Source organism: Lissotriton vulgaris, chromosome 12, assembly GCF_964263255.1.
Source record: "Lissotriton vulgaris chromosome 12, aLisVul1.2, whole genome shotgun sequence".
NCBI classification, from domain to species: Eukaryota; Metazoa; Chordata; class Amphibia; order Caudata; family Salamandridae; genus Lissotriton; species Lissotriton vulgaris.
The window spans coordinates 4,406,053-4,433,573 of record NC_141700.1 but is presented as its reverse complement, the minus strand read 5'-3'; the positions used below and the strand labels follow the sequence as shown (position 1 = coordinate 4,433,573).

Sequence of the window (27,521 nt, the reverse complement as noted above, 5' to 3'; positions counted from 1 at the left end):
ACAGATGTTTATGTTACCCAACTCAATGGTACTCATTTTATTGACGTCAGAGGGATGAAAGGCTGAGTGGACCCGCCAGGATTTGACTTTTTGAAAAACAGGGGACCCCTATATTTCTAAGTTTGCTATACGTAGGGTTCAAATGTCACAATCTGGGAAAGTAAGAAACTATAGCAAACATGCAATTAGTGAATGCCTACTCTTTTTTAGGTGAAAATCTAGACAATAGCGACCATATACATATAACTAATGATTCATGACCAAATAGTTAAAAGAGGTATATAAATATTTTATTTCAAGTTTTTTTTATATATAAATATCTTATTTTTCATTTTTAGATTTGATAGTATAAATCATTTCATATTCATATTCATTATATTTTTAACACATTACATATACATACACTTAGAACACACATAAAGAAGAAAACACAAATTATTTGGTCAGTGTAGAATTGAAGTAAGCAAAGCGGTGGAATTTGACTACGTGCGTTTCGGCAACTGCCTTCCTCAGGTGACCGTCATTCGCAAGAAATAATACAAGACACAACACTATAAAAAGAGAGTGCAAAGATAAAAAAAAAAGGAGATGCATCAGTCGCTACTTAATTTTATACAGTCTACTAACAATCACCTAAAAAAGTGGGTCAATAGTTACATTTATCATCCAAGAGGTTCTTATTACACATGATTCTTTCGCAGCTAACTTCTCATGATTTATGCACACTGGTGTTATACCATTTATATTCGCATATTGTGTATATATTTAAAGTTTGTTTTAATCTATTGTATACCGTTTTTACCTATGTGACATTTCCTACTTTACAGATCATCATTATATACATGCATCTACAACTTATACCTAAACGTGCTGTTCTAAAGAAAGCCAATGCCTGACTATAGAATAGATAGAGTAGAGAACACAAAACCAAGAAGCAAAAAAAGTCAGGGCTAATTTACTGACAAAGAGAGGTCAGATATGTAAAAGTCATAACATCACGTCCTAATATTAAATCCTTCAGTGCTCTATATTTTTTGTCGGAACCTAATATTACCCTTTGCCTTTTTTAGGTTCTTTTTATACACAAGAAGAGATGTTTATACTTACTATATCCTTAGTGTTAGTCGTCTTAGCTGATTTTTTAGACAATGCAAGTTTTTGAAATGAATATGGCAAGTAGCTTCTCTCAAACACGCCTCCTGTGATTACGCGACAGGCCTTTATAGAGAGAGAAAAAAGTTATAAATGAAAAATTTGACCTGGGCCATTGTTTAAACTAACCTTATTTTGTTTAATTCGTTAAGTATGGATCTTGGACCCTAAGCTGTATTATTAATGTCCCTATACTCTACGTTATTATCGTATAGCTATTGTTTTCTTTTTAACTCTAGGCTCAAAACAAAAACAAAAACCTTTTTCTGTAAAACAGTCAATTTCATTTCCCCTTGTTGGTATACTAAAGAAGCATATAGCTACAAGTTACAGGAGTAAGTGTTCGCTTTCGTACATTTAACCATAGTGACTTTGATACATAAGTCTCTAAACATTAAATATTCCTTTACTCTCTATTTTATCCTTTGATATCTTGCTTTTAATATTTACCAAAAGGCAGGATCCTGGGTCGATTATATTAATACTCTTAGTTGATGTGGTACCCTCATAGCCGGCCTGCTGTAGATTTCTCAATATAATGTCATTCTCTAAAAACAAAGTCCTGTAACAGATATAGAAAATCAAATATCCAAGGTTTGCATCTCTTCTCTATATCGTAGGCAAGCTCTCATATATTATATCTTATTACCTTATTTTAATTCGAACACTTCCTGACTTTGTTTCAGGTTCTGGATATTTTCTTGTTTCTTTCAAATGCCATAGCCCACACCGTCTTAATGGGAGTAAATATTTCCTGAAACAAGACGAAAATACTGGAGTGTGACCCTTATCGTCTAAATTGCTTTAAAATCGGCAGGTTATATGTTACAAACAATATGTACCTTTAAAACAGTGAATGGTCGGAGCCTTCTAAATGCCTTCATATATGCTTTCAGCGCTTTCAGGCTTCGATCGGAATGTCTTTAATTCCTATGGTTAGGGACAAGAACATTCTCTGTTAGCAGTTGCTTCAAAGGTAGTTCTCAGAAATTCTCTAATCCAGAGGGTAGCAGAACTTACTTGTGTATTTTCCTAATCTTGTTTGTAACGGGGGTTCTTTTGACAGACCTCACCGATGGCTCCGAGTAGAGAGACGAGGAAAAGCTGATATTCCTGCTCTATATATAGTTAAAGGAGCCTGCGTTTCTGTCCGTAATTGTAAACAGCTGTGTACTAAAACGGCGCACTCGTTATGACGACATTCTTAAATCCTTGAGTCGGATTTATGGTCATAAAAATAAACGATGGACTCACAGCACAGAGTAGGTAAAAGTGCGAAAAATAGCGCTAATCTGATTCATTTAGATGTTATAGAGAAGTTGAAATCAAACTAGCAATATTCAATATGACAATTCTCACATAACTCTCATTTTGCAACTCGCCTCATGATCGTATAGGCGGCCAATATAGAAAATTCTGACTTGTGGCAATTAGCCAGCCTATACTGTTATATCGTTACTACTTCAGTCTCACAGTACCAGTCTTAAATAATTCACGTTTTCAGGAAAAGAGTAATATAATACAGCAACCGTGTCATTCAGTCCAGTTGTTACAGTTCCTCTAATCGCACCTCGACCTATATTCTCAGTGAGTTATAGCTATCCGGTTTATTGGAGACTGCTCAATTATATAATTGCTTGCTCCCACGGGATCTCCAGGTTAAGGCCTTTTTTTTTACTGTGTCCAGAGTAAAAATCCAGAAAATGTCACGTTTTCTACGGATTTTATCGGTACATAACCCTTCTCTAGCCTCAGATTTTTCCAGGATCATCCAGCGGATATCCTCTGGTCTGTGATTATTCTCTATGAAATGCATCACTAAGGGTGCATTCATTTTTCTTGTCCGTATCGCCGACTTATGTTCAGTTACTCTTGTACATAGGGACCGCGATGACTTGACGACGTACCATTTTTCGCAGGGGCATATTAATAAATAAACAATATTTTTTGTCTTACAGTTAGTCATGCCCTTCGTTTGTATCCTGACCCCATTATGTTGGATTTCTTTTGTTACAATAGCTTGGGGACACACCTTACATGTTCCACATTTGTAGTTTCCAATTACAGGGTCACTGCTAGTAATGCTCCTCTGTGTAACTTCTCTCAAAGCTGGCATGCGTGAACGTACCACCATGTCTTTGATGTTCTTGTTTTTTCGGTACGCAAAGAGAGGTTTTGGTATTTTTTCTTTTTCAGATTTGTTCACATTCAGTAAATGCCAGTTTGAGTACAATATTTGGCGCACCTGGTTGTTTAATAGCGAATGTCTAGTCACAAACACCAAATTTGCATCTCGATTTGGTTTTGTGCTTTGCAGAAGATGTTGGCGGTCATACTATCTGGCCAGTTTGAACGATTCTCATACCAGTCTATGAGGGTAGCCGCGCTCTTCAAATTTTTCTTTTAACACCATCGCTCTTTTGTCGTAATCATTCAATTTTGTACAGTTCCTTCTCAGCCTTAAAAATTGGCTGAAGGGTATACTGTTCTTCTGTACCGACGGATGAAAACTATTGTAATGAAGGAGGGTATTGCGAGAAGTAGGTTTTACCAGGATTTGAACCTCTGACCATGAGGTTGAACACAGGCCCCTGCAGTGGATGCATTAGTCCACTAAGCCACCAGACCCGACCTATCGACTATGCGACCTCTCGAATGGGGACTTGGTACACACCCGAGCCTACGTCAATGCTGGCTGCACCCTCTCTGGAACCAGCTTGGGGTGCGCCCCTGCAGGCAAGCCAGACTGGCCTGCCTCCACTCAGCAGACCAGGTATCCATCTACCGGACCGTGACATACCTCCAGGGAGTTGAGGGTGTCCTGAAGAAGGTCTCAGGCACTTAGTAGTTTGCTGGGACATACACCAATCCATCGCCCTTTTTGCATCTTTGCTCTGTGCACACTGTAATGATTTTAACTGCCATCTAAGGCTTTTAACATTTGTATTTTTGCACTCTGCAATGATTTTGCATGAATTTATTGCTCTGTTCTTGTGTTTGCATTGTGCACACTGTACTGACTCTAGCCAATTTATCGCTCTTTTTTCACTTCGCACATTGTAATGATTTTAATTAATCAAACAATAAAGGGTGCCTTGACTTGACTAGCTCCTTCCTCCTTCCCTTTCCGTCTCTCCGGCACCTTGCGTATCCCTACTCTTCCCTCCTCTGTCCATCCACCTCCTGCACGGCTCCCTTCACCCCGCACCTTACTCTTTCTTCTCCTGCCTCCTACAACTGCATCGTTTAGAGCATCTGATGCGGGGTCACTCCACACACGTGTCAGCCCTCGGGAAGCGCGGGTTTGATGTCAACGCAGATTATTGTCTAATCCTCCCTGACTCTGGTAATCAAGGAGCCTCAGAAGCTGTTCCGGGTCACCCCGCTTGGTATTCGCGGCAGAGCCTGAGAGTTACCTTGCCAGGGGCAGGGTTGGGGCTGGGGGGTCTGTGGGGACTGCAGTCCCCGCCCCCTCCCATAATGAGCAGCTTCCTGTGTGAGGAGCCTGCTGATGAGGCTGCTGATGAGGCTGCTGATGAGGCTGGGGATGCGGGAGCCAGCCTCACTCTCGTTTCATTATTATATTATTATTATTTAGAAGTTTATAGAGCGCACAGCTACCCCCGGCAGAGGTGTCCCGGCGCTAGGTGTGGAGTACAGGAGGAGGAAGCAGGCTGCTAAACGCTACAGGTGCTAGAGGAGACTAAAAAAACAGGTTTTTAGGAGTTTACGGAAGTCTGATTCTGAGTTGGCCTTCCTTATGAACTCGGGTAAGGAGTTCCATAGCTGGGCAGTTCTTACCGTATTGGACCGCCCACCTAATCTAGGTCTTTTTAAGCGGGGAGTAACAAGTAGTACTTGGTGGCAATGTATGATAAGAAATCAGCACCCATCCAAAAGGTATTGTCTTTATAGTTTCAAATGTCCACAGTACATATAAAAGTGCACGATCTTGTGAAAAAAGTCCGAATTCTTGCAGATTTTCTTATTAAAATTCTTTATTGTAGTGTTTCAACACAAGAAAAATTCAAGAACACAAATGGATTTCCTTCTTAGCCAGCAAACGCGTTTCGTCTCTGACAATGAGACTTCTTCAGGGCTTCAATGTAAATTGGTAATCATAAATCAGTACATCATGGTAGATTTCCTCAAAAACAGCATATTATGGTAATTTCTCTTTGTCCTGACGAGAAGTGTTCAAGAAGACAGAACCCATACACAGTCAGGATTCCAGCGGACAGCAACCTACAGTTGATGTGGAACTACCGCTGGTTACCATACCTTTTCTAAGACTATCAAGATTAAGCACGGCAAAAACAGTGTGAGAAATACAACTATCTAATAGACAGGGAATCCTGACTGTGTATGGGTTCTGTCTTCTTGAACATACCGCTGTGGAACCCTTCCTGGCTTTCTTGTGAGATGTCCACTCCTGGGCACCCCCAAGGTGAAGCCAGGCATCCAAGCGCTGCTGGGGCCATTGTGGAGATTAAGCAAGCTATTGCCCATGATGAAGATAAGCCTGTTCCATCACTCTGGTGATTTAGGGCCTTATTTGGGGGTGGGTGGCCCCGCAGCCATCAAGGTGGCGGAGAACATTACAAGCACAACCCCGATGGACTCCACCCGCCATATGTACCGAAGACGGCCAGCCCAGCGGGGGTCTCTGTGCCTTCAGTGGACCTGCCCTCACAAGGCCCCCCTAAATGCACCAGATGTTTGGAGGATGGTCATCAAAAGTGGCCACCGATGGTGATGGACAGAAAAAAAGGACATCAGACCATCAGCCCTCGATAGATTATTCCAGGCTGTGCCCCCACTCCTCTAGATTATTCCAGGATGTGCCCCCCTTCCTTTAGATTATTCCAGGCTGTGCCCCCCTCCTCTAGATTATTCCAGGATGTGCCCCCCTTCCTTTAGAATATTCCAGGCTGTGCCCCCCTTCCTCTAGATTATTCCAGCTGTGTCCCCCCTTCCTTTAGATTATTCCAGGCTGTCCCCCCTCCTCTAGATTATTCCAGGCTGTGCCCCCTTCCTCTAGATTATTCCAGGCTGTGCCCCCCTTCCTTTAGATTATTCCAGGCTGTGCCCCCCTCCTCTAGATTATTCCAGACTGTGCCCCCACTTCCTCTAGATTATTCCAGGTTGTGCCCCCTTCCTCTAGATTATTCCAGGCTGTGCCCCCCTTCCTTTAGATTATTCCAGGCTGAGCCCCCTTCCTCTAGATTATTCCAGGCTGTGCCCCCCTTCCTTTAGATTATTCCAGGCTGTGCCCCCCTCCTCTAGATTATTCCAGACTGTGCCCCCCCTTCCTCTAGATTATTCCAGGTTGTGCCCTCCTCAGCCCATCCTGTGCTTCCCACCTTCAAGATTCTTCTAGGAGGGCTCCCTTCCTAAAGGGCAGTCTTAGCCAGGCCCCTCTCTCCTTCCAGATTCTACGGATCAGAGCTCACCCCCCTCCCCACCCAGAGATCAGCTCCCATCTCCCTCCTCCCTCACCCACACCCTGCTTCCCACCTATACTGCCCCTGTTCCCTCCTCCCTCTTCCACACCCTGCTTCCCACCTATACTGCCCCTGTTCCCTCCTCCCTCTTCCACACCCTGCTTCCCACCTATACTGCCCCTATTCCCTCCTCCCTCTTCCACACCCTGCACCCAACCCATACTGCCCCTGTTTCCTCCTTCCTCCTTCCTCTTCCACACCCTGCTTCCAACCTATACTGACCCTGTTCCCTCCTCCCGCTGCACTCTTCCACACCCTGCTTCCCACCCATACTGAATCTGTTCCCTCCTCCCTCTTGCACACCCTGCTTCCAACCTTTACTGACCCTGTTCCCCCTCCCTCATTCACACCCTGCTTCCAACCCATACTGACCCTGTTCCCTCCTCCCTCATCCACACCCTGCTTCCCACCCATACTGCCCCTGTTCCCTCCTCCCTCTTCCACACCGTGCTTCTCACCCATACTGACCGTGTTCCCTCATCCCTCTTCCACACCCTGCTTCCCACCCATACTGCCCCTGTTCCCTCCTCCCTCTTCCACACCCTGCTTCCCACCCATACTGACCGTGTTCCCTCATCCCTCTTCCACACCCTGCTTCCCACCCATACTGACCGTGTTCCCTCATCCCTCTTCCACACCCTGCTTCCAACCTATACTGACCCTCTTCCCTCCTCCCTCACCTACACCCTGCTTCCCACCCATACTGACCCTGTTCCCTCCTCCCTCTTGCACACCCTGCTTCCAACCTACACTGACCCCTGTTCCCTCCTCCCTCATCCACACCCTGCTCCCCACCCATACTGCCCCGTTCCCTCCTCCCTCATCCGCACCCTGCTTCCCACCCATACTGACCGTGTTCCCTCATCCCTCTTCCACATCCTGCTTCCCACCCATACTGACCCTGTTCCCTCCTCCCTCTTCCACACCCTGCTTCCAACCTATACTGACCCTGTTCCCTCCTCCCTCATCCACACCCTGCTCCCCACCCATACTGCCCCGTTCCCTCCTCCCTCTTCCACACCCTGCTTCCAACCTATACTGACCCTGTTCCCTCCTCCATCATCCACACCCTGCTTCCCACCCATACTGACCCTGTTCCCTCCTTCCTCTTTCACACCCTGCTTCCCACCCATACTGACCCTGTTCCCTGCTCCGCTGCACTCTTCCGCACCCTGCTTCCCACCCATACTGACCGTGTTCCCTCATCCCTCTTCCACATCCTGCTTCCCACCCTTACTGACCCTGTTCCCTCCTCCCTCTTGCACACCCTGCTTTCAACCCAGACTGACCCTGTTCCCTCCTCCCTCATCCACACCCTGCTTCCCTCCCATACTGCCCCTGTTCCCTCCTCCCTCTTCCACACCGTGCTTCTCACCCATACTGACCGTGTTCCCTCATCCCTCTTCCACACCCTGCTTCCCACCCATACTGACCGTGTTCCCTCATCCCTCTTGCACACCCTGCTTCCCACCCATACTGACCGTGTTCCCTCATCCCTCTTGCACACCCTGCTTTCAACCCAGACTGACCATGTTCCCTCCTCCCTCATCCACACACTGCTTCCCACCCATACTGCCCCTGTTCCCTCCTCCCTCTTCCACACCGTGCTTCTCACCCATACTGCCCCTGTTCCCTCCTCCCTCTTCCACACCGTGCTTCTCACCCATACTGACCCTGTTCCCTCCTCCCTCTTCCACACCGTGCTTCTCACCCATACTGACCCTGTTCCCTCCTCCCTCTTGCACACCCTGCTTCCCACCCATACTGCACCTGTTCCCTCCTCCCTCTTCCACACCCTGCTTCCCACCCATACTGACCGTGTTCCCTCATCCCTCTTCCACACCCTGCTTCCAACCTATACTGACCCTCTTCCCTCCTCCCTCACCCACACCCTGCTTCCCACCCATACTGACCGTGTTCCCTCCTCCCTCATCCACACACTGCTTCCCACCCATACTGCCCCTGTTCCCTCCTCCCTCTTCCACACCGTGCTTCTCACCCATACTGCCCCTGTTCCCTCCTCCCTCTTCCACACCGTGCTTCTCACCCATACTGACCCTGTTCCCTCCTCCCTCTTGCACACCCTGCTTCCCACCCATACTGCACCTGTTCCCTCCTCCCTCTTCCACACCCTGCTTCCCACCCATACTGACCGTGTTCCCTCATCCCTCTTCCACACCCTGCTTCCAACCTATACTGACCCTCTTCCCTCCTCCCTCACCCACACCCTGCTTCCCACCCATACTGACCGTGTTCCCTCATCCCTCTTCCACATCCTGCTTCCCACCCTTACTGCCCCTGTTCCCTCCTCCCTCTTCCACACCGTGCTTCTCACCCATACTGCCCCTGTTCCCTCCTCCCTCTTCCACACCCTGCTTCCCACCCATACTGACCGTGTTCCCTCATCCCTCTTCCACACCCTGCTTCCAACCTATACTGACCCTCTTCCCTCCTCCCTCACCCACACCCTGCTTCCCACCCATACTGACCGTGTTCCCTCCTCCCTCTTGCACACCCTGCTTCCAACCTACACTGACCCCTGTTCCCTCCTCCCTCTTCCACACCCTGCTTCCCACCCATACTGACCCTGTTCCCTCCTCCCTCTTCCACACCCTGCTTCCCACCCATACTAACCTTATTCCCTCCTCCCTCTTGCACACCCTGCTTCCCACCCATACTGACCCTGTTCCCTCCTCCCTCTTCCACAACCTGCTTCCCACCCATACTAACCTTATTCCCTCCTCCCTCTTGCACACCCTGCTTCCCACCCATACTGCCCCTGTTCCCTCCTCCCTCTTCCACACCGTGCTTCCCACCAATACTGACCCTCTTCCCTCCTCCCTCACCCACACCCTGCTTCCCACCCATACTGACCGTGTTCCCTCCTCCCTCTTGCACACCCTGCTTCCAACCTACACTGACTCCTGTTCCCTCCTCCCTCTTCCACACCCTGCTTCCCACCCATACTGACCCTGTTCCCTCCTCCCTCTTCCACACCCTGCTTCCCACCCATACTAACCTTATTCCCTCCTCCCTTTGCACATCCTGCTTCCCACCCATACTGACCCTGTTCCCTCCTCCCTCTTCCACAACCTGCTTCCCACCCATACTAACCTTATTCCCTCCTCCCTCTTGCACACCCTGCTTCCCACCCATACTGCCCCTGTTCCCTCCTCCCTCTTGCACACCCTGCTTCCCACCAATACTGACCCTGTTCCCTCCTCCCTCTTCCACACCCTGCTTCCCTTCTCTCTCCAGTTTATTCTAGTCTGTGCCTCCCCACTCCATATCATCCTGGACCCCCCCCCCCCCCCCCTCCCTCTGGCTCCTCTCGAGGGCGCCCCCTGCCTGTGCTCCTGAATTGCCTCTTCCCAGCGCTGTGGGAGCCGCTCTCGCCCGACATCCATCTGCATTTAGATGGAACCGAGGGATGTGGGGGGGGGGGGGGGTGGGGGGGGGAGGGTGCATCCTGAGGGGGTAGAGGGGGGCTCTCACAGCCGGCCTGGACACACAGTTCACATGGGGAACCCTGAGGGAGGGGGCTGCTCTCAGGGCTGGAGCTGAGCGGGACTCAGGCTGGGACAGCGGGAGTGAGGGGGAGGTGCAGTTTCCTGCCGCTAAAACCGCAATAATTTTAACGAGGTTCTTGCTAATACGCCCCAAAGTTTCTTTTGTTTCCCACAGTTCATAAAGTGTAATCCTCGTCCTATAGCACAGCGAGCCATGAAGGACACGTGACTCCTGCACCCTGTAACCCTCACTGCCTCCTGTAACGCATCGTGTGCACTGATTTACACATGTGCATTATTTATTGTCAATGTACATTGTGTGCGTTACGTAAAGCGCTGTGACACCTGCATTGGGTTGCGTAGCGCTATGAAAGAAATAAAACAGTGCAATTGAAATTGTTATTTGTGTGAATACTGGGACGGACCAACACACCTGACATCCTTACAGTGCGTGCACCCACTATATCCAGGGACTGAACACAGGCACGGGCACAGGCGCAGGCACAGGCACAGGCACAGGCGCAGGCGCCCCTCTCTTAAGGACCTGTGAAGAGATGACAAGCGCTGGGCCTTTGTTTAGGTGTTTAAGTGTGAGGTTCCAGGCCGCCTCCAGTCAGGGTATTCAAACAGAAGGAGGCCGGATGGCCCCTGGACTTCGGCCCGGCTGGAGGAAGAAAAAAAAAAGCCCCCACGCTGCCTTCAAGTTGCTGCTGAGAATTGAAAGCAGACAACGTACATGCGCCACTGAACGTGTCTCGGTGTCTTACACCGGGACAAGTTCAACATATTTCTGTAGGGCACAACTTCTTGGCAGGGGGGATGGCGCTCACCCTGTGAAAATAGTGGGTGGACGCCGTGTACCTGCGTGTACCCCCGACTTGAGCCCTGCAGACTATCATGACATAGAGACAGCCTGCACAGACACCGGCTGCGCACACATCCCCGCACCAACGATCGTAGCACTGACACAGGCCGGACACTTACCTCACAGACACCTACCGCAGGGTGACACGCTACACAGACACTTGTGAGCTGAGTCCCCAAGCCTCGCCGGAGACGAGGCGTTATACATGGAGGCGCGAGCCAGGTGGGGGATTTATTTGTTATTGTTACTTATTAAGCGCAACAAATCACCCTGCCTGGGTCTCTAGGCGCTGCTGCAACGCCACAGGTTAGGAGGCAACAGATTGTGGTCTGCTAAATTAAAAACGGAATAACAGGCTAATACAACCATTTTTTAAGAGCTTTTTAAACTGTCTACGGTCAGTGCAGGCACGAATATGTATCGGAAGCTGGTTCCAGTGCTGGGGAGACGGGTACGAGAAAGATCGCCCCCATATCTAGCAGTACGGGTGCGGCGAGGATGAAGCAAAAGTTTCCTGCTAGACCTAAAACTTCACGTGGGCGTACCATTTAAGCTTTTCATGTCGGCATAGTCGTCCATTCCCATGAAGAAATTTGTAAATCAAACAACGAACAGTGGGGCATACTATCAACAACTAGCGATATTTATCGCTAAATAAGCTTAGCAACATTTTTCTTTTTCGCCGCGCATCGCCGGATTTTATCGCAGAGATAACGTGCTATTAGCAAAGTTTATCTCCAATGCGATAAAATATCCGGCGATAGCGTCGAAATGAGTAAATATTGCTGGGAATCCAGCGATATTCAGGCAATAACGCCAATACGGTCTTAACCTGAATATCCAACTCCCATTGGATATACAGATTAAGAACTGGTCTGAGCAGGCGTTAGTTTTCAGCGATATTCGCGCTGAGCGCAAACTTTTTAATCGCTACACCTGCGTTGATAATAGGCGATAGCGATGTTAGCGACTGCTTTCATTCGCTAACAGGTTGGGTACACCCACTTTGCATGTCATTAGTGATAAATATCGCTGACATGCAAAGCGGGCCCCAAACCACTCGCAATCACCTAAAAGCTGTCGCTAACTGATGTTAGCGATAGCTTGCTAATAGGGCGGTGATTTTATTTCGCCTGCCTTGGTAATATGCCCCAGTGATCGCTCTTTGATGGGCAGCCAGAGGAGGCTTCTGCGAATGGGTCCCGAGGGTGACCGAGGTGGAAGGTGACTCACTAGCTGTGCCGCAGTATTTTACACCAACTGAATTTTGGCAAACAGTCCTTTATTCATAGAAGCCATCAGCACATTCCCATAGTCCAGGAGACTAATTATAATGGCCTTGCCTAGCGATTTTCTTGACTGGAGTGAAAGCCATTGAAATAATTTTCTAAGAGGGCACATTATTCCAAAACATGAACCCGTGATAGCGTTCACATGTTCCTTCACGGAAAGGTTCCCATCCACCATGACTCCCAGGTTTCACACCACTACCTTCGGAGTTGGGACTATGCCCAGGCTGTGACGCCCCCAGTCCTCAGAATACATCGAATGGGTCTTTCCAAATGGAATAGTCTCTGTTTTGTTGGCATTCAGTCGCAGACAGTTTTGCTGCATCCATGTAGCGAAAATATCCATGCAATCTTACTTTAGGAGACTCTGGATTTGGCCCCATTGTGATGACAAGCTGAGCGTCATTTGCGTCAGAGATGACCTCGAAACCATGGGTTTTATTCACTTGTGCCAGCGGTGCCGTAGATGTGGGGCTTGGTGCAGCTCCCCGTGGCACTCCCTTGTCCAAGGCTATGGTTCGAGCGACGAAGGACTCTAACTGCACCGCGTGAGTGCGGTCACCAAAGCTTTTCCACCGATGCCAGTCTCTTCCAGTCTGTTGATTAGGACGGCATGAGAGATGGTGTCAGATGCTGCTGATAGATCCAATAGAACCAGAATTGCTAAGTGTCCGTCATCCAGGGAAAGTCTTATGTTGTGTAAGACCTCTACCAGTACCGTCTCTGTGCTATAAGATGCACGGAAACCTGACGGGGATGGTTCGAATAGGTAGTGGCTTTCCAAGAAAGTCATCAATTGCCTGTTCATCAAAGTTTCCATAACTTTCGCCAGGAAAGGAAGTATGGAAATGGGTCTAACCACGCGTGAAGCACTGGTGGCCCCTGTTCTGAAACCAGGGCGCTCGCCCCAGGTTGTCTGAGCCTATCGCTCGCTGTCCATGCTTAACATGGACTATAAAATATTGAGTGGAATTTTAGCCTCCCGCCTCCTCCCTCACATGCCATGCTCATCCATAAAGATCAAACGGGGTTTATTCCAGGGAGAAATACAGCAATGAATATTAGGAGACTGCTCTCAATCTTGCACTCCGGAACACCAGGAGGACGACGAGGCGTTGATAGTATCCATCAATATGGAAAAAGCATTTGACAGCCTCCAATGGGACTATTTGTACCAAGTGATGGGGAAAATGGGCTTGAGTTCAGCCTTTATTGCATGGAGTAGACTTCTATTTTCAGGTCCCTCGGCACGCGTACGCGCTGGTAAAACAATATTCCACGCGTATGAGGTTGGAAGGGGTCCTCGCAGGGATGCCCACTCTCTCTCCTTCTTTTTGTGATAGCGGTTGAACCCTTGACCTCTCGAGCGCAGGAGGGCCAGGCCTATAGGGAAGTGTTCCGACGGGGAATCTACCACCAAATGACATTATATGCGGATGACATGCTCCTCTTCCTGGCTGAAGCTGGGAGGGGTCTCCCTGGAGCGATCTCCCTTCTGGACCCATTTGGCTCCATATCGGGCCTGCACATGAATTAGTAAAAATCGTGTTCCCCCTGAGTCCGGACATGCACGAACTGCATGATCTACGGGGTTGATATGGGAAAAACGCTGCATGAAATACCTTGGGGTGAAGGTACATCGCGCTACTAGCGACGTGCTGGATGGCAACATCAGGGTGGCGATTCGTGCCTTCTGCACCAGCGTCGGCTTCTGGAAGACCTTGACCCTGTCAGTGGCGGGTCGGATAGTGGTGGCCAAAATGGTGGCACTGCCTCGCACGCTCTACTTTTTGCCACCCTACCGCTTATAACCCCTCGGAACGTCTTTGCTGAACTTAATGGTGGAACTATCCTGGGGAGTTGGTAAGAGGCGAGTAGCAATTACTAGATTCCTTAAGCCCACCGATGACGGAGGCCTCGCGGAGCCCGATCTTGAGATCTACTACCTGGCAGCCCAGCTACAGTGGCTTAATCATTGGCCCCATGGCCAGCTCCATCCTGGGGAGGGAGACCCGGGCGATGCCCCAGTACCAAAATACTGTGACACCCACACGTCCTCTAGCGGTGGCTGTTAATGCGCCCACTCTCACCTGTCAGCCCCCCCCCCATGCCTCACCTCTCACCAGCCAGGTCTCCCCACCCCCACCCCCTCCTGTCACCCTGCGCTGCCGGGTGATCACCGCTTCACGCATTTCATCCTCTGCCGAGCTCTGCTCTTGCCTTGTCTTTCTCAGACTCTGTCCCTCTGCTTCCTGTCACCCCAAAGGAGGGGTTCGAGGAACCTTGGGGCAGGAGAGCGAACCCCTGGGGTACCGAGCCCCTCTCCCACGCGGGTGCGCTACTTTACCATGCACTCTGCATTTCGAGGGCCACGGGGGGGTCAGTCTTCACTACTGGATTTTATGCTAATGTAAACACACAAGAGGTGCATTATTCCTCCCCTCAGCCAGGGCCCCCCCATAGAGGGAGGGGGGCAGTGCCAGATGCACAGAGGGGGCTCAGGGGCACCGGCTGCTCTGCGAGGGCCTGGCTGAATATGAGGGGCCCCTTGGGGCTCTGATCACTGACCCCCGTGGTACCCCAGCCCGGAGGGCCCCTCGGCTGCCCCTCCTATACCAGCCCTGCTCCCAGGCCCAGACAGCCCCCAGCCCAGGAATAGCCTCTCTTGTGGGAATGTGTGACCCCGGCTGGGCCCCCGAGTGCCTCTGCGCAGCGCCTCTCCCGTTCCTCTATGCGGTCTGGCGCATATTAACAAGGAACAGGGAAAATTAACGCTAAGGGCGCTTAGCGTTAATTTTTTTAACGCCCGCTATCGCTGGACAATATCGCCTGGTTATTGCGTTATTAACAACGCTAACCACCTAGGCAATAAAAAATCCGGCGATAGCAGCATTTCGGGAGGTTATCGCTGGGAATGCAGCGATAAAACTACAAGGATCGGGATATCCTTGTTGAGAGCCCGCGGTGTGGATTACATGGCTAAGTCTGAAAATTAGCAGACGTAAGAAAGCAGCGCTAACCGTGGTTAGCGCTGCTTATTTTTGTCTCCAACAGGGTTAACGTGAAGCTTGATTATAGGTGAAATGTCGCTTAGCAACATTTCTCCTATTATTTTTCTCTGGAACGCCCCCTTTGCATCTCATTAGAGATGCAAAGGGCGAAGCGTAGTGGAAAAGGGTGCTGACATGCGATTTTGCATGTTAGCACCCTGCTGTTGATAGGGCGATATTTTTATCTCCGCTTCTTTGGCTTTTAAAGCCAAAAAAGCGGAGATAAAGCCCTTGCTGATGTGCCCCTCTGTGCTTTCGCTGTCAGGCCACTCATGACTAACTCTGCCCCTCTGTCTCCCTGGATCTGCCCCTGGGATGGACCGGGGGCCCTCTGGAGGGTGAGTGACAGCTGACAGGCCCGGGGCGGCGACCCCCGCACAAGGGTCTCTTGTTGGCAGCGCCCCCCTGACTCCCTCCAGACGGGTCCATTGTCCCTGTCTGAACCCACCGAGGGCTCTGCTGCTGGCTGTGACACCCCCTTGCCCCCGCCAGCCATGCCTCTGGCCTCTTGTGCCCTCTGGGGGCTCCCTTCACAGGGGCCCCTTGTTGGCTGTCACTCTGCCTCTCTTCATACTTCCGCCTGCTGTGACCCGGGTCAGCAGTCAATGGGTGGCTTCAGTGGCGCAGCGCCCCCTCCAGGCCTGGCCTGCCAGGGCTCCGCCTGCAGAGGCCTGCCCGGGGTGCGGGGCTGCGTCCCGTGCAGGGCCAGCCCTGGGTCCCCGTGTGCCCGAGGCTGGTGCGTGCCCAGCTCCAAGGCCACTGTGTGCCTGAGGGCGGTGTGCGCCTCTGTGCCAGGGCAGGGCCCCGGCATGAAGGTCTGCGACTGTGCTAGGGAAGGTCCTGGAGCGAGGGTCTCTCTCTGTGCCAGGGAAGGCTCCTGAAGCGAGGGTCTCTCTCTGTGCCAGGGCAGAGTCCTGGAGAGAGGGTCTCTCTGTTCCAGGGAAGGGTCCTAAAACGAGGGTCTCTCTCTCTCTGTGCCAGGGAATGGTCCTATGGCAAGGGTCTCTCTCTGTGCCAGGGCGGTGTCTTGAAGTGAGGGTCTCTCTCTCAGTGCCTGGGAAGGGTCCTTGAGAGAGGTGTCCGCCTGAGGTGGGCACTGAAAGGTGTCCGCCCGAGGTGTACACTCGAGGTGGGCACCAAGAGGTGTCCGCCCTGGGTGGGCACAGAGAGGTGTCCGCACGGGGTGGGCACTGAGAGGTGTCCGCCCAAGGTGTCCACCCGAGGTGGGCACCGAGAGGTGTCCGCCCGGGGTGTCCACCCCGAGGTGTCCGCCCGAAGTGTCCGCCGGAGGTGGGCACCGAGAGGTGTCCGCCCGAGGTGTCCACTCTCTCTCTGCCAGGGAAGGCTCCTGAAGCGAGGGTCTCTCTCTGTGCCAGGAAGGGTCCTGGAGAGAGGGTCTCTCTGTGCCAGGGCAGAGTCCTGGAGAGAGGGTCTCTCTGTTCCAGGGAAGGGTCCAAAAGCGAGGGTCTCTCTCTCTCTCTCTGTGCCAGGGAAGGGTCCTATGGCGAGAGTCTCTCTCTGTGCCAGGAAAGGCTCCTGAAGCGAGGGTCTCTCTCTCTTTCAGTGCCAGGAAGGGTCCTGGAGAGAGGGTCTCTCTGTTCCAGGGAAGGGTCCTAAAACGAGGGTCTCTCTCTCTCTGTGCCAGGGAAGGGTCCTATGGCGAGGGTCTCACTCTGTGCCAGGGCGGTGTCTTGAAGTGAGGGTCTCTATCTCTGTGCCAGGGAAGGGTCCTATGGCGAGGGTCTCACTCTGTGCCAGGGCGGTGTCTTGAAGTGAGGGTCTCTCTCTCAGTGTCTGGGAAGGGTCCTGGAGAGAGGGTCTCTCTCTCAGTGACTGGGAAGGGTCCTGGAGAGAGGGTCTCTCTCTGTGCCAGGGCAGGGTCCTGGCTGGAGAGAGGGTCTATCTCTGTGCCAGGGCAGGATCCTGGAGAGAGGGTCTCTCTCTCAGTGCCTGGGAAGGGTCTTGAAGTCCTATGGCGAGGGTCTCTCTCTGTGCCAGGGCGGGGTCTTGAAGGGAGGGTCTCTCTCTCAGTGCCTGGGAAGGGTCCTGGTGAGAGGGTCTCTCTCTGTGCCATGGCAGGGTCCTGGAGAGAGGGTCTCTCTCTCAGTGTCTGGGAAGGGTCCTGGAGAGAGGGTCTCTCTCTGTGCCAGGGAAGGGTCCTATGGCGAGGGTCTCATTCTGTGCCAGGGCGGTGTCTTGAAGTGAGGGTCTCTCTCTCAGTGTCTGGGAAGGGTCCTGGAGAGAGGGTCTCTCTCTCAGTGCCTGGGAAGGGTCCTGGAGAGAGGGTCTCTCTCTGTGCCAGGGCAGGGTCCTGGCTGGAGAGAGGGTCTATCTCTGTGCCAGGGCAGGATCCTGGAGAGAGGGTCTCTCTCTCAGTGCCTGGGAAGGGTCTTGAAGTCCTATGGCGAGGGTCTCTCTCTGTGCCAGGGCGGGGTCTTGAAGGGAGGGTCTCTCTCTCAGTGCCTGGGAAGGGTCCTGGTGAGAGGGTCTCTCTCTGTGCCATGGCAGGGTCCTGGAGAGAGGGTCTCTCTCTCAGTGTCTGGGAAGGGTCCTGGAGAGAGGGTCTCTCTCTGTGCCAGGGAAGGGTCCTATGGCGAGGGTCTCTCTCTGTGCCATGGCAGGGTCCTGGCGAGAGGTTCTCCCTCTCAGTGCCTGGGAAGGCTCATGTAGAGAGGAAGCCCCCTCCACCACCTGCAAACTCTGCCCCACAGCAGATCCTAGAGTTGTCTACCAACCTCTAAAAGTAGTTGTGACGTAATCCACTGTGCAGACAGCTCCCGCACGGGGTGCGGCATCTGAGACGGCAGTGCGTCCCTGGCAGTGTCTCTCTGGCAGTGCCTCTCTGGCAGTGTACCCTGGCAGTGCCTCCCTGGCAGTGCCTCCCTGGCAGTGTCTCCCTGGCAGTGTCTCCTTGGCAGTGCCTCCCTGGCAGTGTCTCTCTGGCAGTGTCTCTCTGGCAGTGTCTCTCTGGCAGTGTCTCTCTGACAGTGCCTCCCTGGCAGTGTCTCCATCGCAGTGTCTCCCTCACAGTGTCTCCCTCGCAGTGTCTCCATCGCAGTGTCTCTCTGGCAGTGTCTCCATCGCAGTGTCTCTCTGGCAGTGTCTCCATCGCAGTGTCTCTCTGGCAGTGTCTCCCCGGCAGTGTCTCTCTGGCAGTGTCTCTCTGGGAGTGTCTCCATCGCCGGGTCTCTCTGGCAGTGTCTCTCTGGCAGTGCCTCTCTTGCAGTGTCTCCATCGCCGGGTCTCCCTGGCAGTGTCTCCCTGGCAGTGTCTCTCTGGCAGTGTCTCCCCGGCAGTGTCTCCCTGTCATTGTCTCTCTGGCAGTGTCTCCCTGGCAGTGTCTCTCTGGCAGTGTCTCCCCAGCAGTGTCTCCCTGGCAGAGTCTCCCTGGCAGTGTCTCTCTGGCAGAGTCTCCCTGGAGTGTCTCCTTGGCAGTGCCTCCCTGGCAGTGCCTCCCTGGCAGTGTCTCCCTGGCAGTGTCTCCTTGGCAGTGCCTCCCTGGCAGTGTCTCTCTGGCAGTGTCTCTCTGGCAGTGTCTCTCTGGCAGTGTCTCTCTGGCAGTGCCTCCCTGGCAGTGTCTTTCTTGCAGTGTCTCCATCGCCAGGTCTTCCTGGCAGTGTCTCCATCGCAGTGTCTCCCTGGCAGTGTCTCCATCGCAGTGTCTCCCTCACAGTGTCTCCCTCGCAGTGTCTCCATCGCAGTGTCTCTCTGGCAGTGTCTCCATCGCAGTGTCTCTCTGGCAGTGTCTCCATCGCAGTGTCTCTCTGGCAGTGTCTCCCCGGCAGTGTCTCTCTGGCAGTGTCTCTCTGGGAGTGTCTCCATCGCCGGGTCTCTCTGGCAGTGTCTCTCTGGCAGTGCCTCTCTTGCAGTGTCTCCATCGCCGGGTCTCCCTGGCAGTGTCTCCCTGGCAGTGTCTCTCTGGCAGTGTCTCCCCGGCAGTGTCTCCCTGTCATTGTCTCTCTGGCAGTGTCTCCCTGGCAGTGTCTCTCTGGCAGTGTCTCCCTAGCAGTGTCTCTCTGGCAGTGTCTCCCTGGCAGTGTCTCTCTGGCAGTGTCTCCCTGGAGTGTCTCCTTGGCAGTGCCTCCCTGGCAGTGTCTCCCTGGCAATGTCTCCTTGGCAGTGCCTCCCTATCAGTGTCTCTCTGGCAGTGTCTCTCTGGCAGTGCCTTTCTGGCAGTGTCTCTTTCGCCGTTTCTCCATGGCAGTGTCTCCCTGGCAGTGTCTCTCAGACAGCTTAACCCCTGTTTTTAAAATTGTCACCACCGCATTGCTGCACTATAATTGTGCCCCTCACCGCTATTTTAGCGGGCCGGACCCTCGCGCTAGGATTTTGGCGGGCGCCATCTTGGGTGGGTGCTAGGGAGCAGTAACATTCGCCGCGCTCTAGCAGTCAGGTGGACTGGCTAGAGGCAGCGCGTGGTTCTTCAGTATAAAGGGGCTGAGGTAAGAGCAGGCTCGTTCTATGCTGCACTGCGCTTGCATTTATCGCGCTACTGTTTTAAATTACCTTTTTCTGTCTTTTTAGTTGTTTTTTTGATCACAGCTTAACCCCTGTTTTTAAAATTGTCACCGCCGCATTGCTGCACTATAATTGTGCCCCTCACCGCTATTTTAGCGGGCCGGACCCTCGCGCTAGGATTTTGGCGGGCGCCATCTTGGGTGGGTGCTAGGGAGCAGTAACATTCGCCGCGCTCTAGCAGTCAGGTGGACTGGCTAGAGGCAGCGCGTGGTTCTTCAGTATAAAGGGGCTGAGGTAAGAGCAGACTCGTTCTATGCTGCACTGCGCTTGCATTTATCGCGCTACTGTTTTAAATGACCTTTTTCTGTCTTTTTAGTTGTTTTTTTGATCACAGCTTAACCCCTGTTTTTAAAATTGTCACCGCCGCATTGCTGCACTATAATTGTGCCCCTCACCGCTATTTTAGCGGGCCGGACCCTCGCGCTAGGATTTTGGCGGGCGCCATCTTGGGTGGGTGCTAGGGAGCAGTAGCATTCGCCGCGCTCTAGCAGTCAGGTGGACTGGCTAGAGCCCTATATTAATCAGGGGAAATGACGCGCAGCGTGTGCGCGCAGCGTGTAAGCCGTCGCTACGCCGGAGTCACGCCAGAGTCCAGCCCGTCTGCGCCCGTCCGCGCTGAGTACGGGCTGGACGGGGGGACCTATAGGTCGAACACTGTGGCCCACGGAATATTGAAATATTCCTTACTGGATATGTTACGCCTCCGACCTAAAACTGCTCCATGCTTCCACAGCCTCACTCCGGAGGACCTCCTCGTGTCCAAGGGATGTGGGTGCTTCTCGACAGACTCGGTTGATATAATTCCCGCCTTGTCCGTCACCCCTCGGGAGTCCTGCTCGCCGGTCTCTCCTAGTGAATTGTGTATAGAATGCTTGCTCCTTAATGCGCGCTCGCTTATTAAAAATAACATCATTTTCAAAGAGCTTATTTTGGAGAAGAATCCGATCTGGGCTTTCATTACGGAAACGTGGGCTAAGGACTCCTCGGGTCCAGACCTTATTGAAGCAGTCCCTGAAGGGTACTGCCTGACTCGGCAGGACAGAGTTGGCCGGGTCGGTGGCGGCTTAGCCATCCTGCATAGGGACAGCTTTCAATGTCATACTACGCCTTTATCTGACCCCAAGGACGCTATTCAGGTGGTGTATTTTTCATTACATGATTCCCATATCTCCCCATTTAATGGGATTCTGGTCTATCGTCCGCCCGGTCCCAGAGCAGATTTTAGCTTAAAACTGCTTCAGCTCCTGGAGCCCTACTTTGGTCGGGAGAATCTTACTATTCTCTGTGATTTTAATTTTCATTTAGAGCTATTGGAATCACATGACACCTCCGTGCTGTTGGAAGCATTGACAGCATGTGGATTCACTCAACTGGTGAAAGGACCCACCCACCGAGCTGGTCATACGCTCGACGGGATTTTCTCTAATGACCAGAGACTTTCAGTTACGGTTCCCTTCTCCCTCTCCTGGTCAGACCACTTGGCCGTTCCTTTCAATGTGGCCTTCCCTAGTCAGGAAAATGTCAGGAAAGTCCCGAGTACTTTTGAAGTACGCAGGAATTTTAAAAACATCGGTGAACACTCTTTTGACCCATGGACTTCCAGTCTGTCTTCTATCCGGGAGATGGATTCCTCTTCAGCGGTGTCGCATTATGATAACATTCTTAAAGAGGCCCTGGACGAACTGGCGCCAGCTCGGTCCTGCTATTCAGCAAGGAAAAGACCATCAGCCCCTTGGTTCTCTGAACAACTCAGACTCCTTAGGCAGGAAGTAAGGAGACAGGAGCGTCAATGGCATGCCAGTTGGGATCTCAAAGACAGGGAAGCTCATAAAACCCTGCTCAAGAGATATAAGTCGGAAATTATCAGGGCCAAACAAGACTACTTTGTGGCCCTGACTTCCTCCCTTTCATCTCCCAAAGAGCTCTTCAGGATCGTGGACTCTCTTACATCTCTTCAGGTCCCCGATCCAGTTGTTCCATCTCAGGAGCTCTGTAATGACATCGCTCGCTTCTTTCAGTCCAAAATAGCGGACATTTACACTGCTCTGGAGTCTCAGAGGCTTTCTACAGCTGAGCCACCTGTTACTGTAGTCCCGGATGTTCCCTCGGCAGAGCCTCCCTTGGCCGGCTATTTGGAATCTTTCCCCCCGCTCTCCCTACAAGATCTTGACACGCGGCTTGATAAAACCAAGTCAGGTTCTCCACTAGATGCTTGCCCTCTTAAGATCTTGAAGCAGTGTAGGGGATCTCTTCTACCCCCCCTACTTGAGATCATGAACGGGGCCATGAGGGAGGGTGTCTTTCCACAGCAGTGGAAAAATGCTGTGGTCAAACCTCTTCTTAAGAAACCCTCCCTAGATCCTGGGGTTTTAAAAAACTTTCGCCCCATCTCACTGCTTCCGGCCTCCGCAAAGATGCTCGAGTCCCATCTTAATGAGCATCTAGCTGCCTTTGTGGAGAATTCAGGCTGCCTTGACCCTTCCCAGCACGGTTTCAGGAGGGAACATAGCACCGAGTCCGCCCTCACCCTGGTTCTCGACTCCATCCGTATGAGTGTGGATGAGGGCCGGACATCCCTCCTGATCCTTCTGGATCTCACAGCTGCCTTCGATACCCTATCTCCCCAGGTTTTAACATCTCGACTGGGTGAGATTGGGGTCCGGGGGGCAGCCTTGGGCTTACTCTCTTCCTTTCTCGACCATAGGGAGCAGAGGGTAATGCTGGGAAAATTTCTATCTCCATCCCTGTCTGTGCAATGTGGGGTCCCTCAAGGGTCGGCGCTTAGTCCCACCCTTTTTAACATCTATGTGACCCCCCTTGCCAGACTTATTAGATCTTTTGGGATGGAGGTAGTTTCCTACGCGGACGACACTCAGATCCTCGTGTCTCTCTCCCAATCAATTGAGCTGACCGCCTCCAGATTTAGATCCTGTATGGAGGCTGTCGGCCAGTGGATGATTTACAATTCACTCAAATTGAATGGGGAGAAGACCGAGGTGATGGTGTTCGGCGGAAGGGAAGATATTTGGTCCATGGAGTGGTGGCCTAACTCGCTCGGTCTTTGCCCTAAACCTACTTCTTCTGCTAAAAATCTTGGGGTAATGATTGACCCTACCCTGGACATGCGCCAGCAAGTCAATAGGACAGTATCGACCTGTTGGGGCATAATCCATGTTCTTAGGAAAATTAGGAACTACCTTTCCCAGCCGGCAAGAAGGCAACTTGCTGTCGCCCTTTTGGGATCGCGTCTGGACTACAGTAATGCGCTGTATGCTGGACTGAATAAGAGTCAGATGCAGCGCCTGCAGGTAGTCCAGAATGCGGCAGCCAGATTTGTCCTCGATCTTCCCCGTCGCTCTTCGGCCACGCTGGCCAGGAAGCAGCTGCATTGGCTTCCGATAAAGGAGCGGATTGTTTTTAAATCCATGTGTATGATCTATAAGGCCTTGGCTAAAAGCAGCCCCACAGAGATTAGAGCCATCCTGACCTATTACAACCCTGGCAGGAGCCTCCGCTCCTCCAATCATTCTTTCCTCCATATCCCTCGCATTCGGAAAGCCAGATGGGGTGGTAAGGCATTTTCCCTCTTGGCCCCTAAATGGTGGAACGATCTTCCATTAGAACTTAGGTCCCTCCCTTCCCTCCAAACCTTCAGAGCTGCCCTTAAAACACGCCTCTTTGTTCAAGCGTACATGTAAGTGCATGAGTGCTCGCTTTTCGATCTTTTTGTTAGGCGCCTTGACACCTTCGGGTTTTAGTTTGCGCGGTACAAGATGCAAAATAAATAGATAAATACAGTGTCTCCCTGGCAGTGTCTCTCTGGCAGTGTCTCCCTGGAGTGTCTCCTTGGCAGTGCCTCCCTGGCAGTGCCTCTCTGGCAGTGTCTCTCTGGCAGTGTCTTTCTGGCACTGTCTCTCTGGCAGTGCCTCTCTAGCAGTGTCTCCCTGGCAGTGTCTCTCTGGCAGTGTCTCCCTGGCAGTGTCTCTCTGGCAGTGTCTCCCTGGCAGGGCCTCTCTGGCAGTGTCTCCCTGGCAGTGTCTCCCTGGCAGTGTTTCTCTGGCAGAGTCTCCCTGGAGTGTCTCCTTGGCAGTGCCTCCCTGGCAGTGCCTCCCTGGCAGTGTCCCCCTGGCAGTGTCTCCTTGGCAGTGCCTCCCTGGCAGTGTCTCTCTGGCAGTGTCTCTCTGGCAGTGCCTCTCCGGCAGTGTCTCCATCACCGGGTCTCCCTGGCAGTGTCTCCCTGGCAGTGTCTCTCTGGCAGTGTCTCCCTGGCAGTGTCTCCCTGTCAGTGTCTCTCTGGCAGTGTCTCCCTAACAGTGTCTCTCTGGCAGTGTCTCCCTGGCAGTGTCTCTCTGGCAGTGTCTCTCTGGCAGTGTCTCCCTGGAGTGTCTCCTTGGCAGTGCCTCCCTGGCAGTGCCTCCCTGGCAGTGTCTCCTTGGCAGTGCCTCCCTGGCAGTGTCTCTCTGGCAGTGTCTCTCTGGCAGTGCCTCTCTGGTAGTGTCTCCATCGCCGGATCTCCCTGGCAGTGTCTTTCTGGCAGTGTTTCTTTCGCCGGTTCTGCGTGGCAGTGTCTCCTTGGCAGTGTCTCTCAGGCAGTGTCTCCCTGGCAGTGTCTCTCTGGCAGTGTCTCTCTGGCAGTGTCTCCCTGGAGTGTCTCCTTGGCAGTGCCTCCCTGGCAGTGCCTCTCTGGCAGTGTCTCTCTGGCAGTGTCTTTCTGGCAGTGTCTCTCTGGCAGTGCCTCTCTAGCAGTGTCTCCCTGGCAGTGTCTCCCTGGCAGAGTCTCCCTGGCAGAGTCTCTCTGGCAGTGTCTCCCTGGAGTGCCTTCTTGGCAGTGCCTCCCTGGCAGTTCCTCCCTGGCAGTGTCTCCCTGGTAGTGTCCACCTGGCAGTGTCTCCTTTGCAGTGCCTCCCTGGCAGTGCCTCTCAGGCAGTGTCTACCTGGCAGTGTCTCCTTGGCAGTGCCTCTCTGGCCGTGCCTCTCTGGCAGTTCTCACTGGCAGTGTCTCCCTGGCAGTGTCTCTCTGGCAGTGCCTCCCTGGCAGTGTCTCTCTGGCAGTGTCTCTCTGGCAGTGTCTCCCTGGCAGTGTCTCTCTGGCAGTGTCTCCCTGGCAGTGTCTCTCTGGCAGTGTTTCCTTGGCAGTGTCTCCCTGGCAGTGTCTCTCTGGCAGTGTCTCCCTGGCAGGGTCTCCCTGGCAGTGTCTCTCTGGCAGTGTCTCCCTGGCAGTGTCTCCATCGCAGTGTCTCTCTGGCAGTGTCTTCCTGGCAGTGTGTCTCTGGCAGTGTCTCCCTGGCAGTGTCTTTCTGGCAGTGTCTCCATCGCAGGGTCTCCCTGGCAGTGTCTCTCTGGCAGTGTCTCTCTGGTAGTGTCTCCCTGGCAGGGTCTCCCTGGCAGTGTCTCTCTGGCAGTGTCTTCCTGGCAGTGTCTCTCTGGCAGTGTCCCCCTGGCAGTGTCTCCCTGGCAGGGTCTCGCTGGCAGTGTCTCCCTGGCAGTGTCTCCCTGGCAGGGTCTCTCTGGCAGTGTCTCCCAGGCAGTGTCTCCCTGGCAGTTTCTCTCTGACGGTGTCTCCCTGGCAGGGTCTCCCTGGCAGTGTCTCCCTGGCAGTGTCGCTCTGGCAGTGCCCCTCTGGCAGTGCCTCTCTGGCAGTGTCTCCCTGGCAGTGTCTCTCTGGCAGTGTCTCCCTGGCAGTGTCTCTCTGCCAGTGTCTCCCTGGCAGGGTCTCCCTGGTAGTGTCTCCCTGGCAGTGTCTCTCTTTCAGTGTCTCCCTGGCAGTGTCTCTCTGGCAATGTCTCCCTGGCAGTGTCTCTCTGGCAGTGTCTCTCCTGCAGTGTCTCCATCGCAGTGTCTCTCTGGCAGTGTCTCCCTGGCAGTGTCTCCCTGGCAGTGTCTTCCTGGCAGTGTCTCTCTGGCAGGGTCTCCCTGGCAGTGTCTCCCTGGCAGTGTCTCCATCGCAGTGTTTCCATAGCAGTGTCTCTCTGGCAGTGTCTCTCTGGCAGTGTCTCCCAGGCAGTGTCTCTATGGCAGTGTCTCCCTGGCAGTGTCTCCCTGGCAGTGTCTCCATGGCAGTGTCTCCATCGTAGTGTCTCTCTAGCAGTGTCTCTCTGGCAGTGTCTCCATCGCAGTGTCTCCCTGGCAGTGTCTATCAGGCATCGCAGTGTCTCCCTGGCAGTGTCTCCTTGGCATTGCCTCTCTGGCAGTGTCTCCATCGCCGGGTCTCCCTGGCAGTGTCTCCCTGGCAGTGTCTCTCTGGAAGTGTCTCCCTGGCAGTGTCTCTCAGGCAGTGTCTCCCTGGCAGTGTCTCCCTGGCAGTGTCTCCATGGCATTGTTTCCATCACAGTGTCTCCCCGGCAGTGTCGCCATCGCAGTGTCTCCATCGCAGTGTCTCTCTGGCAGTGTCTCTCTGGCAGTGTCTCCATCGCAGTGTCTCTCTGGCAGTGTCTCTCTGGCAGTGTCTCCATCGCAGTGTCTCCATCACATTGACTCCCTGGCAGTGTCTCTCTGGCAGTGTCTTCATCGCCGGGTCTCCTTGGCAGTGTCTCCCTGGCAGTGTCTCCTTGGCAGTGTCTCCCTCGCAGTGTCTCCATCGCAGTGTCTCCATTGCAGTGTCTCCCTCGCAGTGTCTCCATCGCAGTGTCTCTCTGGCAGTGTCTCCCTGGCAGTGTCTCCCTGGCAGTGTCTCTCTGGAAGTGTCTCCATCGCCGGGTCTCCCTGGCAGTGACTCCCTGGCAGTGTCTTTCTGGCAGTGTCTCCATCGCCAGGTCTTCCTGGCAGTGTCTCCATCGCAGTGTCTCCCTGGCAGTGTCTCCATCGCAGTGTCTCCCTCACAGTGTCTCCCTCGCAGTGTCTCCATCGCAGTGTCTCTCTGGCAGTGTCTCCATCGCAGTGTCTCTCTGGCAGTGTCTCCCCGGCAGTGTCTCTCTGGCAGTGTCTCTCTGGGAGTGTCTCCATCGCCGGGTCTCTCTGGCAGTGACTCCCTGGCAGTGTCTCTCTGGCAGTGTCTCCATCGCCGGGTCTCCCTGGCAGTGTCTCCCTGGCAGTGTCTCCCTGGCAGTGTCTCTCTGGCAGTGTCTCCATCGCAGGGTCTCCCTGTCAGTGTCTCCCTGGCAGTGCCTCCCTGGGTGTGTCTCCCTGGCAGTGTCTCCCTGGCAGTCTCTCCCTGGTAGTGTCTCTCTGGCAGTGTCTCCATCGCCGGGTCTCCCTGGCAGTGTCTCTCTGGCAGTGCCTCCCTGGACTGCCCCCTCTGCCTCCCCCTCCCTCCTTGTGCCAGGGGCTTGTGTTGAGGGGGGCAGTCCCCGGGTTTCTCTACTGTAGGTTTATTTTCCAGCTCAGCTCACCCTCCTCTGCCAGGCGCTGGCGGGTGGGCACTTTGTGCGCCCTTAAAACCCAAAAAATGTATTCATATAAAGTATCCTGCGACCGCAGCCCCCCCAAGAGGACCTCTGGGGCAGTACACCGGACTCCAGCAGGTAAAGACCTGTCCTGAGGGGTCAAACCCTGAAAGATCCTGTTCTGCAGCTGCACCTGCTGGACAGAGGGTCGAGGGTGGGCGCCCCCCCGTGCCCACCCTCAGCTGCCAAATCTCTGTATTTCACGCACTCACGATCATTCACAACCAGGCCTAGGATACAACGCGCTGCAAC

At 53.0% G+C, this 27,521-nt stretch overlaps 1 protein-coding gene and 1 long non-coding RNA gene across 2 annotated transcripts in view; one reads left to right on the top strand and one right to left on the bottom strand.

The window, feature by feature from the left end:
* EFNA2 (ephrin A2) overlaps positions 1 to 27,521 on the top strand; it is a 218,835-nt gene that overhangs the window by 127,784 nt on the left and 63,530 nt on the right. The window lies entirely within an intron of this gene.
* On the bottom strand, positions 389 to 2,349 carry LOC147673010 (uncharacterized). Its single transcript, XR_015302587.1, has 6 exons — positions 2,173 to 2,349; positions 1,995 to 2,082; positions 1,802 to 1,906; positions 1,603 to 1,714; positions 1,108 to 1,218; positions 389 to 551 (listed from the first exon to the last, which is right to left on the bottom strand). It is a non-coding gene; the product is annotated as an uncharacterized LOC147673010 (long non-coding RNA).